Here is a 13,464-nt window from a genome sequence, read left to right on the forward strand (position 1 = left end):
TTCTCTGCTCCCAGATATTTTTGAAGGTGATGCAGGTGTGAAAAAGAGAAGCTGCACTTACAGCTTTGAAGATGTATTTTCTAATTGGGACCGGACTTAAAACTGACATAGGTCTTCTGTGAATCCAGTTACTTGACGTGTACAAGTGTAAGTGACATGCAGTATTTGATAGAGCAGCTCTGAAATTTCAGCCAAAATGGTGATAAGGAGTTGAATTTTAAACCCTGGAAAATTAGGTCTACCATATAAAAACAAGATTTAATAAGCAGCAGATGCCATTTTGTCCAACTCTGTTAGATTTTTGTGGTGCAAAAATATCACAGGCCGTGCACATCATGCACTTGCTATGCTATGAAGGGCTGAATGGAGTCTCTGCTGAAACCACACTACATCTTCTGTTAAAGAAGCACATGTGGTGATGGGTGAAAGGTCATTGGAAATGTGCACTCACAGCAATGACAGTCATTTAGCTCTTAGGTAGACATAGTAGCAAAAGTTAAAATTTCATGTGCAAAAAGTTAAAAAGCTACATAGTCTACTTTGGGGTAATATTTTATGATTTCATGCCAACACCGAATCTGCTATTAAAATCAGTTCTTTCTCAGTGATGAGTAGTCTCTCAATTAATGATTCATATTGACAAAAGTGCAGTGGCAGTGTACTTAAGCAAATGTTTCTGTCCCTGTGAACCTAGACATTTCATTAAGTCTCCATCTCCTAATGTTTAGTGGGTTTATAGTTCAGTTACATGGGATAAAGGCATAAGTGTCATAGTTGTGTTACTTGTTAAAAAATCTTGCCTGCATGAAATCCTCCCTAATTTAATGTTCTTTCAATCTGAGTTATTTATAGGGTAGATAGACAGATAGATAGATAGACACACACACATATGGGGGGAGGGGAATGATCCAATATATATACATAAATATAAATAATATACATAAATATATATGGTTAAATTTAATACAGTCACTGGTTTTTGAAAATATACAATTTTATCTCTAGGCACAAAGAAAATATACAACTGCATAAGGATATATAACTACAATTGACCCTTGAACAACACCTGGGTAAAGGGTGCTGACCCTTCAAGCAGTTAAAAATTCTTGTATAAGCTTTTGACTCCCCCAAGATTTAGCTAATAGTTTACTATTGACCTTACCAATAACATAAAGAGTTGATTAACACATATTGTGTATGTTATATGTATTGTATACTGTATTCTTACAATAAAGTAAGCTAAAGAAAATATTAAGAAAATCATAAGGGAGAGAAAATACATTTATAACACTTATATGTATCTTATTGAAAAAAACCCACATATGAGTGGACCCGCCACAGTTCAAACCCATGCTGTTCAAGGGTCAACTGTGTATAAAATAAACCACATATGAATTTTTAACTGCCAATTAAGACCAGATACTTCTGTTCTGAGGTGTATGAGATTATCAGTTTATCCAACACTTGCTCCCTTGTCAGTTAATAACAAGGAAGAGAAATGAATTGGTCTAAACTTCAAGGCAGTGATATTGACAGCCTGCAGAGAGGTAGACAAAGCAGCATAGTGGAAGGCGTGGCTTTTTGGAGTTAGCCTGAGTCCCAAACTTGTTCTGTGGCTCTGTGCCACCCACAGGTTCCTCTTCAGTAAATGATAGAAATGCCTTCTCTGGAGCAGTTATGAGGGTTACAATGGATAAACAGCCTCTGGTACAGTGCTTGGCTCTGTAAAACAGAGCCCGACCTTACTCTCTCACGATGCCTTCATGGTCACGATGCTATATGTCATACTGCGCTGGGCACGGAGTGGGATACCTAAATTCCTGAGGCATCATTTTCACCTTCAAAGAAATCACTCTCCAGTGGGAAAAAATTCAACTTTCATATACCTCCGGATGTATTTACTGAACACTTCGTGCAGCGGGCAGTGCCCTGGCTGCTAGAGGCAGGACAGACAAAAACTGAATACAGAGTGAACGTGTTCTCTCAGCTTATGTTAAAATGTAGAGAGAGCTAACGGAGGCTTCTCTCAAGGATTGAATTGAACGTGTTTGAGAAAACAGCACCACTGGGACAGAGGAATTTCTCAGACCTCACTGTGATCCCTAGGGCATCTCAAAGAGCATCCCAAAGAGAAAGTGAAAGTGCCCTTAGAGGAAAGATTAGTGTCATGACAAAACCGTATGTTGTATGAAGTGAGTGACCTACAGCGAACATAAAGAGAGTTACGTGTGATGTTATGCTTTCCAGGAAAGCATCTGTAGTGAACCAGAATTGTGCAAATCTCTATGAGAATGTGGCCTATAAAACTGATTTTCGCAAGTTATTCCATCTGTAAGCAATGTGCATGAAATAGGTTTTGTTAAAATAAAGGAAATTGAATTTAAAGTGTGCCCTGAAAACTATCCTATCAGCATGAACACCAGCCTAGAAATTGGATGCAGTCACCTCCTGTATTGCATATTTTAACATTCCCCAATATCTTGGAATGTTTCTCCAATTCCTGAATCTGTCTGCCAAAGCTATAAGTCTGTATTAGTTTAAAATGTTTCAAGTCACTTGGCAGGCAAGGTAGGACAAGGATAAGTTGGATGGTGAAGTTGTATGGATTATATGCATTGGCGTTAAATTTACCTCCAGTCAGGCCACAGAAACTCTGAATGGCAAAATTAGTTTCTAAATGGCTGACAGGTCAAAAGACACTATAGCCAAAAGTCTGAAAAGTTCTAGTAAAAAGCACTGGGCCTTATTTGGAAAAAAAGTTGTTTGCTCAAAAGGCTTTTGTAGTGTTTGCTTTTCAGGATTGAGTAGCAGAGCCAGTATGGCTGTTGTCTGTTGTCTCTGGCTGGGTCTTTTAGAGAGTTATGCCACTGAGAACAAATTATCCTTAACTATAGCATAGGCAGGGTCTTTTCTAGCTGTGTATGTAGTTACAATAAACATAGAGTAGACTTAAAGATAAGAAAGAAGGCAAATGAACATACCAACAGCTATAGCCTCCTAAAATATAAAGCAGAATAGTCACATTTACTTTCTGAAAGTGGCGATAGAAAATAGGTTTGATTTTTCTTGAATGCTATTCACTTCACTTTTCTTTTTTTTAAATTCTTAATAATTTTTATTTTGAAATATTTAAACGATAACAGACAAGTACAATGAGTAACATAAAGAACCCCTGTGGGGACTTCCCTGGCGGTCCAGTGGTTAAGACTCCACACTTCCACTGCAGGGGGCACGGGTACTATCCCTGGTCTGGGAACTAAGATCCCGTGCCAAAAAAAAAAAAAAAAAATGAACCCCTGTGTATCTATCACAGTGCTCTATCTCACTTCACTTTTCTTGAATTCTATTGATTGTTGGGCATCTTTTGGTTTGGTTTTTAGTCAGACACTGTCCAGATGTCTTGACTCCTGAAGCTGATGGTTATACACCCTCTCCTCTTCCCTCATCCCACTCTGCAGGGCCATCTCAGTCCTGGATTCTGGTAACTGGTACTGTTCCCCATTCCTGGTAAATGGGCCCCATCCGGAGATGAAAAGCTTTCCTGTCTGTCCAAGCCAAAGAGGGGAAAATTAAAATGTTGAATAAAAGGGAGTAGAGATTTCTATTCTGTTATTGTTTCATGTTGGTTTATTTGAGAGTTCAATTGGAGAGTCTTATCAATTTTGTAAATGTAGTAGTAATAGAAATCTGGGAGAGATGGGAAACATAGATGAACAAAGGCAAAGTCCCTCTTTGACCCTTTTTTCCACCTAAACTTCTAGCTTTATTTCTCTGACCTCCTTGTAAGTGTCCTACATGCTAAACAAATTCATCTTTTGGTAATTCCACACCTTGGAATTTCATACCTCTCTGCTTTGAAGAACCTTCTTCCTATTAGTCTATGTTCTATCTCTTCTTCACTCTCTGAATGAATGAATGATTAGAGTGTTTCTCTTTAGGGTGTTTTAATAGGTAGTGTACTAAGTTTTAAAATTATTTCCATAATCTGTTCTGTGTTATTGTTCTTTTGTCCCTTTTAGTTCCTTAGGAAACTGTTCTTTTGTCCCTATAGTTCCTTAGGAAACTGTACTGTAAATTTCTAAGTAATTGCAATTTTAGTTTAATTTTGTCATTAATTATGACAGTTACTTTTCATGCTAAATAAAGAATATAAAAGAGAAACTTAAATAACATATATTTATCATCATTTTGTGTACACGCTTTCTTCTGTCAGCTGTCATTTTGTTGTTTCCAAAATATGGAAACATTTTTTAAATGTTTTTCTCTGTGTTTTGCTTTGTCTTCTAATCACCTAAGGTATGGTGGATGTGGGCAACCTGCTGTTATTTCTACTGTTAGTAACTTAGATACTTCCAAAATTAAATTCCTATGTCTAATTGTCAAAGTAAATCAAATACATGAAAATAACTTTTGACAGTTATTTACAGAAGAAAGAAAAGTGATGACATGAAAAATAGTGTATCTGGTGGACAAGGCCTAGTAATTTAACTGTGAATAATAAATATATCTCTAGGAGACAAAGAAACACCTGAGAGAGAAAAATAAATTATAGTATTGTAGAAGAAAACTTGTTCTGATAAAAAAAATCTGAGTTTAGCAGTTGAGTTTTATATGCACCAGGCTTAGCTTTCATCACCACTTATTTAGTACTCATTGTGCCTACCATATTTTAAAATATTTTATTCTACGTGAACTATGAAACAATGTCTCCAAAGTCAGACCTCTGTGTATGGAAGGAGAATTAGATTTTGAATTTAGCTTACTTGAATTAATGCTGACTTTATTTAACCCATCCTAGAGCAGCTTCTTATACTTGTATTTCCTAATTTGTATTTGAATTTTTTAAAGCACAGGAAATCATGAGGTTGAAAGAGGAGACTGAACGGGAGAAAATATTTGCAAATCATATATCTGGCAAGGGACTTATATTTGGAATGTAAAAAGAATTCTCCTCAACAACAAAAACACAAATAACTTGATTGAGAAATGGTCAGAGGACTTGAATAGACATTTTTTCAAAGAATATATACAAATGGCCAATATAAAAGATGTTCAACATTATTATCCATTAGTAAAATGCTTATCAATACCACAATGAGATACCTCTTCCTACCCATTAAGATTGCTGTAATCAAAAATATAAATAATAACAAGATTTGGCAAGAAAATTGGAAACCTCACACATGGCTGGTGGGAATGTAAAATGGTGCAATTGCTGTGGACAAGTTTGACAGTTCCTCAAAAATAAAGTACAAAATTACCATCTGACCCAGCAATTCCATTCCTAAGAGAAATAACAAATATATGTTCACTTGAAAACTTGTACGTGAATGCTCTTAGGAGCATTGTCCATAGTAGCCAAAGTGTGGAAATAAAGTAAGAATCAACTGGAGTGGATAAATAAAGGTGGTACATCCATACAATGGAATATTATTCAGCCATAAACAGGTGTGAAGACCTGGTACACACTGCAACATGGATGAACTTTGCACTCATTATGCTAAGGTGTAGGATCTAATCATAAATGATATATTACGTATTTCTGTTATATGAAAAGGCAAACCTATAGAAACAGAAAGTAGATAAGTGGTTGCCTGAGCTGGGAGTTGGGGAATAGTGGGGAGGTTGGGAGAAAATCAGGGTGACTGCTAATGTATATGTAGTTTGTTTTTGAGATGATGAAAATGTTCTAAAATAGATTGTGGTGATCATTGCACAACTGTGAGTATAATAGTAAGTACCGTTAAATTATACACTTTAAAGAAGTGAATTGTATGGTACATGAATTATATCTTACTAAAGCTGTTTAAAAAAGGGTATAACACTAAAGCGAACAAACAGAAAAAGAGGCATATTCTGACCAATATTTGATTAGTTTCCAGGTCTCTAATGGAGGTTAATAAAAAAGAAAAGGATGAGGTCTCCATATGATGTTACACCAATTATGCCTAAAATTTTATATGCTCAGTCTAATGATTCTCCAAAAAGTGTATTTTCCACTTTTTCTAGAAAATGCATGCATTTCAAATTTTCTCATAAGTTGATAATATAGAATTGCTAATATGTAAACAAGGAATAGGGGCCATTATAACATACGTACATAACCTTGAAATTCCTCTGATTGAATTGCTTCAAGAATGCATTTATTCTTATAGTATCATTTCAAGATCTAAATTTATTTTTTGGACGTCTTACCTATCATTTAGCTCCATATTTCGAACTGCCTCCAGAACATTTCAATTTTAATACCTTAATTCTATATTCCTTAACTAAATAAATCCACAAGCTATGTGGAATTAATTTTTCCCACTTAGATTATAATCTGTAATTAAGCAAATTCCTCTGCACTCCAAAGAGCTAACGAAGCCCCAACCCCCATCAATAAAGAGCCTACCTCCCAAACCCGTGGTTTTTGGTGTATGAAGATCTTATTAACTCCTTCTCTCCCTTCCCAGGATGGGAAGGAATCATGGATTCTCCTTTGACAATTGTCCTAGTTTCCTATTATATTCTAGGCAGTGTCTGAACTCCAATGCAATTTGGGTTTTTCCATTTAATAGCTGTATGATGTTAGCACGTTACTTAAACTATCTGAGTCTCAGTGAACTAGAGAATAGAGTCATTTCTTTTCTTCCATCCTAATAGCACTGGTAGGAGGACTAATTGATATACCAGTAGTTTGTGAGTTGCCATTTTGAAAAAAACTGTATCAGCTTTTTACAGAAATTATCACATGTAGCATTTAATCCTTTCACTTATAAGTGCTTAATCAACAATTCTCTATTTGATTTAAAAATAACAGCCACACAAATTCATAGGGAGAAAAGGACCAGGAAGTAATCAGGGCATCTAAGATAATCTAAGGGCTAATGAGGTTGCACAACATTTTAAAATAAAATCCATATGAGTAGTGAGGATACAGCTTTCAAATGTGTCACTGTTATGTCATTGAGAAAGGTAGAATAATTTTCTAACTAATCACAGATCAAATCTGTACTTACATTTACTACTACTACTAATAATATTTGACACTTAGTGCATACCATTTGCCACTCTGTATTCTAAATGCTTTACGTACATTACTATTATACCCTATCTCCAGGACATCCGTCAGTTAAATGACGTCTCTGTAAGGTCATTTAATAATGATGAATAGAGAATAATAAGTAAAGAATTTGAAAGAATATATAAAAACCAGTGTTTGGGGAGAATAATACACATTTTAACTTTTCAGGGAGAAGTTCTAGTTTAGACTATCATAAACAACATTTGAGTAACAGGTAATTAACTAAACTATGTATTGCATGGCTAGGTTTATAATGTACATCATACGTAAACATAATTCAGACATACTTCTTACCACTGCTAATTCTAGACTATCTCTTTCTCCATAAAGGATATTTGTTTGCACAGACTGAAAAGAAGGAGCAGTTTCCCTGTCCTTTGTAATATTTACTCATGTTGAAATACAGCTTATCTATCAATTAAATTTGGTCCAGTGATTGAGCTGCTAGTTTCAACTAAATTCCCTCATTTATTCCCCTTTTATTCAAGCAAAGTGCCATTCAATTTATGGCTTCTCTTCTCTCCCTCCAGCCTAAGCCTCTTAGAAAATAAATGAGGCTATAAGTCCTCATTTAGCCCTTCTTAGTCCTGTTGATTCGAGCTGAGGATTTGAATCTTGTCAGTCATTCACCAACCTACTCCCTCAGGTAATCATGCTCTCCTTCAGCTCTATCCTTTTTTTTTTTTTTTTTTTTTCCTTGCAGAAAGTTGTAAGGGTGTTTTGATAGGAATCTTGATAGTATAGCAACCATATAGTTTTAATCAGAATCAGGGTCTTAGAACCCAATGGAATTCATATGTACTTTGGCACCCATGGGATCACCTGGAAATAACTGGAGACTGGAGCGAGGTCCCTGAGCCTTCTCTCAGCTATCATTTAATCTGCTCAGTTTGGAGAATGTGTTCAGAGGCCTCTGATCTATTGTGCACCAGCTGGATGGATATGTTGGCCAGTGGTGCCAACGTACTCCATGTAATTTTTCCACTTGGCACAGTTTTTGATTTACGCAAATATTAACATACAGTCTGTTTAAATTCCTGTAGACAGAGAAGATATACAACCTTAGAATTCTTAGCTAACGAGGGATACTGCCAAATGATAAAATATTAATTCTATTACTTTGTATGCAGATAGCTGAGAACTAGAAGCAATTACCCTGACTCTAATTGCTTCATAGATGAATACAATTCTGATGTTACACTCATTCTGTCCGTATTCTCAGTATAAAATAACATCCACATAAGACAGTCAGAAATTTCATTTAAAAGTAAACCTTACCAATGTGAAATATATTAAGGCAATAAACCAAGAGATTAAACTTTCATAAACAGTAAGAGATCATTGTTTCGTAAATGAGTGTATAATAATATCTTTGCAGCTCAAATGAAACCATAAAAGTGACTGGGGACCTCACTTTTTTTCTGCAAACTTTTGATTTATCTTTTTAATCTGTTCTTAGCATTGTAAAGCAATTAAACATTGAAAATGGGCTCTAGTCTTCTTGCCACATTGCTCTTCTCCCATTTCACTTCTGTCATTTCTTTTATAATGACAAGCAATTTAAAGGAACAAGAAACAATTAAAATATAAGTAGCGCCTGCTGTCACAGGTGTTTTCTACTAATGAATAAAAACGACTGGAATTGTAGAAAGAAATTGTGATTTAAGGAAAGATCTCTCAGGGGTTAGAAGATTTAAAGATCTGTGGACAAAATGCAGAAGTTAAGTATAGATCCCAAAATAATGGTTATATCAGGGAATTTGATAAGTAAGGGTTACTTGTTGAAAGTGGTACCCATATTTGTAGGTTGGCCAAATGAAATTGCTCTTCTAATATAGTTCTCAAACTTTAGTGTACATTGGAATCACTGGAAAGCTTGTTAAAACACACACTCATGGACCCCACCCCAGTGTTACTGATTCAGTAGGACTGGGATGGAGCCAAGAATTTGCACACTACTATATATAAAATAGATAACTATTAAGGACCTGCCATATAGTTCAGGGAACTCTACTCAGTACTCTGTAATGACCGATATGGGAAAAGAATCTAAAAAAGAGTGGATGTATGTGTACGTATAACAGATTCACTTTGCTGTACACCTGAAACTAACACACCGTTGTAAATCAGCTATACCCCAATAAAAATTAAAAACAAAAACAAACAGCAAAACAAACGAAAACCACACATTCATGGGCCCCACCCCAGTGTTACTGATTCAGTAGGAATTCAGTGGAGCCAAGAATTTGTACTGTAGCACATTTCCAGGTCCAAAGACAGCATTTTGAGAATCCCTGGTCTAACGTAAGGCACTGGTTTGTGCATTCTTTCATCCTGCTTCCTCTCGAGAAAACCCTGGAATGCTTGACAGGGACACTCTGAAGGTCATGATCATGTGGCACTGGTATATGGTAGACCCAGGTAATAAGAGACTCACTTGGGATATAGAGATTGACAGATGATCCAGTGACTCACCTATAGCCATACAGCTGAACCATACTGGAAACCCAAGAGGACCTCCCTTCTAATTCAGTCCTCTGCTCTCTTCAGTAAGCTGTGTTCATCCAAAAGAAGTTCCTGGAATATTCCCCATTCTTCTAAAGGTAACAGTTTAAGGAAATATAATTTTGTTTTTAATTATATTTCAAACGTAATGCAGAGCAGGTGGGTGACTCAAACAACAATAGTTATGAAATTAAATGGGCCACTAAGATATGCTTCACTTCCTTTTTTTTAATTGACCTATAGTTGATTTATAATGTTGTGTGTGTGTCTACACACACACACATACACACACACACACACACACACACACATACACACACACACACACACACACACACATACACACACACACACACACACACACAGACACATATTCTTTTTCAGATTCTTTTCCATTACAAGTTACTACAAGATATTGAATATAGTTCCCTATGCTATCCAGTAGGTCCTTGTTGGTTATCTATTTTATATACAGTAGTGTGTATCTGTTAATCCCAAACTCCTAATTTATCTCCCCCTTCCCCCTTTGGTAAACATAAGTTTGTTTTCTATGTCTGTGAGTCTATTTCTGCTCTGTAAATAAGTTCATTTGGATCATTTTTTAGAGTCTACATATAAGTGATATCAGATGACATTTGTATTTGTCTGTCTGACTGACTTCACTTAGTATGATAATCTCTAGGTCCATCCATGTTGCTGCTAATGGCAGTATGTCATTCTTTTTTATGGCTGAGTAATAATCCATTGTGTATATGTATGCCACGTATTCTTTATCCATTCATCTGTCAGTGACATTCATCATGTCAGTAGCCATGTCTTGGCTATTATAAATAGTGCTACTATGAACATTGGGGTACGTGTATCTTTTTGAATTAGAGTTTTCGTCTTTTCCAGATATATGCACAGGAGTGGAATTGCTAGGTTATATGGTAGTTATAGTTTTAGTTTTTTAAGGAACCTCCAAACTGTTCTCCATAGTGGCTGCACCAATTTACATTCCCACCAAGCTTAACTTTCCTGAGTCTCCCCCATGTCTGTGTAATACAACAGGGGTCAAACAATTTCTTGCTTATAAAACCTCAGCTTCGGGACTTCCCTGGTGGCTCAGTGGGTCTGTAGGTTCCAAAGAAGAAACGAAAAATTAGAACATTTTCATCCTAATCTATGTAATATTATACAAAATGTGTTTCTCATAAAATTCACTGTTGTGTTGCTTTGTACCAGTCATTGAGAGAAAATAAAATGGCGACTCTTAGTGAGTGTTAATAGGGACACAGAAACAAAGGGAGGAAAAAGGTTATGTAAATTGCAAGAGTCAGCCTCATCTTTAAGCTATGCAAACAATAACTCCTCTGTTTGATGTGATGTCAGCAAGCATCTTCTATCCCAAACAACTCTTTCCCAAACAACTTGCTCGATAACTAAATTCCCTGTAACATGAACCAACGTCTTTCATATAATAATTAAAGTCTTAATCCCTATCAATAACTATGTGTCTCCCACAGTCCAGACTTTGATCTTACGCATATTTATAATGAAGGGCATATGATTGAACGGAACTTCTCTGGTGAGTAGGTTTTGTTCCCGCAACTATGAAAGAGCATAAATTCATTTGACAAATATCAACTGAGCACCTACTATGTTTCAGACACTCTTCTTGGGGCTTGAGCTTCCTCAGTGACTGTAACCAAACAGCCAAGATCCCTGTCCTTTTGAGCTTCCTGTTTTGGGCAAGGGTGTGGAAATCATCAGTAAATAGGAACATCACTGTAGGAAGCCAGAACATCACTGTAGGAAGCCTACAGGAACATCACTGTAGGAAACAAGGAATCAGTTAGGAGACAGTTGCAGTGAGGCAGGTGACAGATGAGGGGGGCCCGATCACGGTGCGGGCTGCAGAGCTAGTGAAGGGTGGTTGGATTCTGTACGTGTCCTGAAAACCTCAACAAAAGGACTTATGGATGGATAGGATAGAGGAGGTGGGGAGAGCAAGAAAATAGGGGAGTGTGTGAAGACAGGAGAAAGTAGAAATTCATCCATTTCAAAAGGAAAAAATGGATTGCACTGGTTTACTATAGGTCCTGCAACTCTCAACATTCCTCACTCTTCGGACTACGCTGCAAATACTCCTCCTCGATCCTCCCCACTCCTCACAGCTAAATAGGATGGATTCTCACTTGAGTCAGATGGCTACAGTCCTTGTGCTGCAAAAAAAAATAGTTCCCAGAATCATTTTCAATTGGGGGAATCAACAGATAAGTTTATAAGGTATAATTAGTGGGTTAATTTTCTTCATTTCAATGAAGACTGCCTTTAAAATCAATTTGCATAATTAACAGCTCTTATTTAAAACCTTGTGACTTTAGGGGGCATGGCATAAAATGTGGATGTCTTTGGCCCTCACCAACTTTGGGTGAGAATAGTTAAGAATATCCTGGCATTAATATCTCTAGTTCACAAGCAAGATATTCTTCCCCATCATGGTATATGTTTGACAGCCACTTCACTAGCACCCATCAAGGTCTCTCTAATTGTTTCTTGCTGAATCCAGTGTATTTGCATATATGTGCCCCCTACCACTTCACTTCTTCCCTGCTTTGCTGCCTGTATTGCTGTTCATGAGCCCTTGCAGGGCTTATTTATATATATAAATTCTTTTTCCTTATAGGTTATTACAAAATATTGAGTATAGTTCCCTGTGCTATACAGTTGGTCCTTGCTGGTTATCTATTTTATATATTGTAGTATGTATATGTTAATCCCAACCTCCTAATTTATCCATCACTTTTCTAAATTAAACATAGAACCCCACCCTTGTGTTGTAAATTGCCCTGGATTTCCACACAAACCCACATGGAATAATAGAGCTTCAAGCCTGTGTTAACTTGAAACTGACTTGAAATGATTTGTGTCTTGGTTTTAAGATTGTTTTTGTTTGAATGTGACTGTTTTTCGGAGGTCCATTGACACTCTGGCTGGCTTTGAAATTCATCTAGTAAGAGATGACATTTCCTCAGGGGAGAGCTAAAACAAGTTGATAAATTGTTATTGTGCTACCTTTCAGAGGATGGCCTATAATTAAACCACACACTCACAAAAAGGACATTACAGAAATGTGATGGATCTGACTCAACCTCTTGAAATCAAAGAAGTTCAAAATTAATGTCCAAAGCCCAAAGTCAAGTGTGCAATATTGAGTATTGTGGAAGTAATTTTGCTCTTGGGGAAAACATTAGCTGATGCCTGGATCTGAAAAATACCACAGCAAGATATATAACAAAAGCCCAAAATTTGCTTTAAGTTTTTATTCATCTTATTTAGATGCATATGTATGTTTTCCTATTTATATACTTATGATAAGGAGAAGGTTTTATAACCAATTTTTTTTTTTAATGCTGTATCTGTTTCTATAGATCTGAACTTGACTGCATGGTCATGTTCAAACTGATTCAGAACAAATGCCTCCTCTTTTCCTAAGCAGTGAAGATCTATGTATTTGACTTTGAAGTCAACAACTGTGTAGCATTTAATGCCAAATCAAATGCAACATCAAATTACCTTGTATTCATTTAAGTGAATTTGCAGATTTATGGCAGACTGGCACAGATCCAGAGAACTAGGGAAAGGACAATCACAGCAGATGACTGTAAGGAAGGAATATGAAGTAAATATCTGGGAATTAATTACCTGTAGGGTTAAGGTCCATTCTTGGAAAGAGTCAGGAGCAATTTATTCCACAATCAATTTGCAAGCTCCCAGAGTGTAACAAACTAACAGGTAGCATGGACTGTTCAAAAACAAGCCATGCCAAACAAAACTAATTTCCCTCTTTGACAAAGTGACTGATCCTATAGACTGGGAGACCCACTGGTTACAGCCCAGTTTGACCTTTG

General features: G+C 36.4%; 1 protein-coding gene across 1 annotated transcript in view; it reads left to right on the top strand.

Annotated features, from left to right (window-relative positions):
• Window positions 1-13,464, top strand: part of GPC6 (glypican 6) — a 1,060,085-nt gene that overhangs the window by 505,385 nt on the left and 541,236 nt on the right. The window lies entirely within an intron of this gene.

The sequence above is a fragment of the Eschrichtius robustus genome, chromosome 18 (assembly GCF_028021215.1).
Source record: "Eschrichtius robustus isolate mEscRob2 chromosome 18, mEscRob2.pri, whole genome shotgun sequence".
In the NCBI taxonomy this organism is placed as follows: Eukaryota; Metazoa; Chordata; class Mammalia; order Artiodactyla; family Eschrichtiidae; genus Eschrichtius; species Eschrichtius robustus.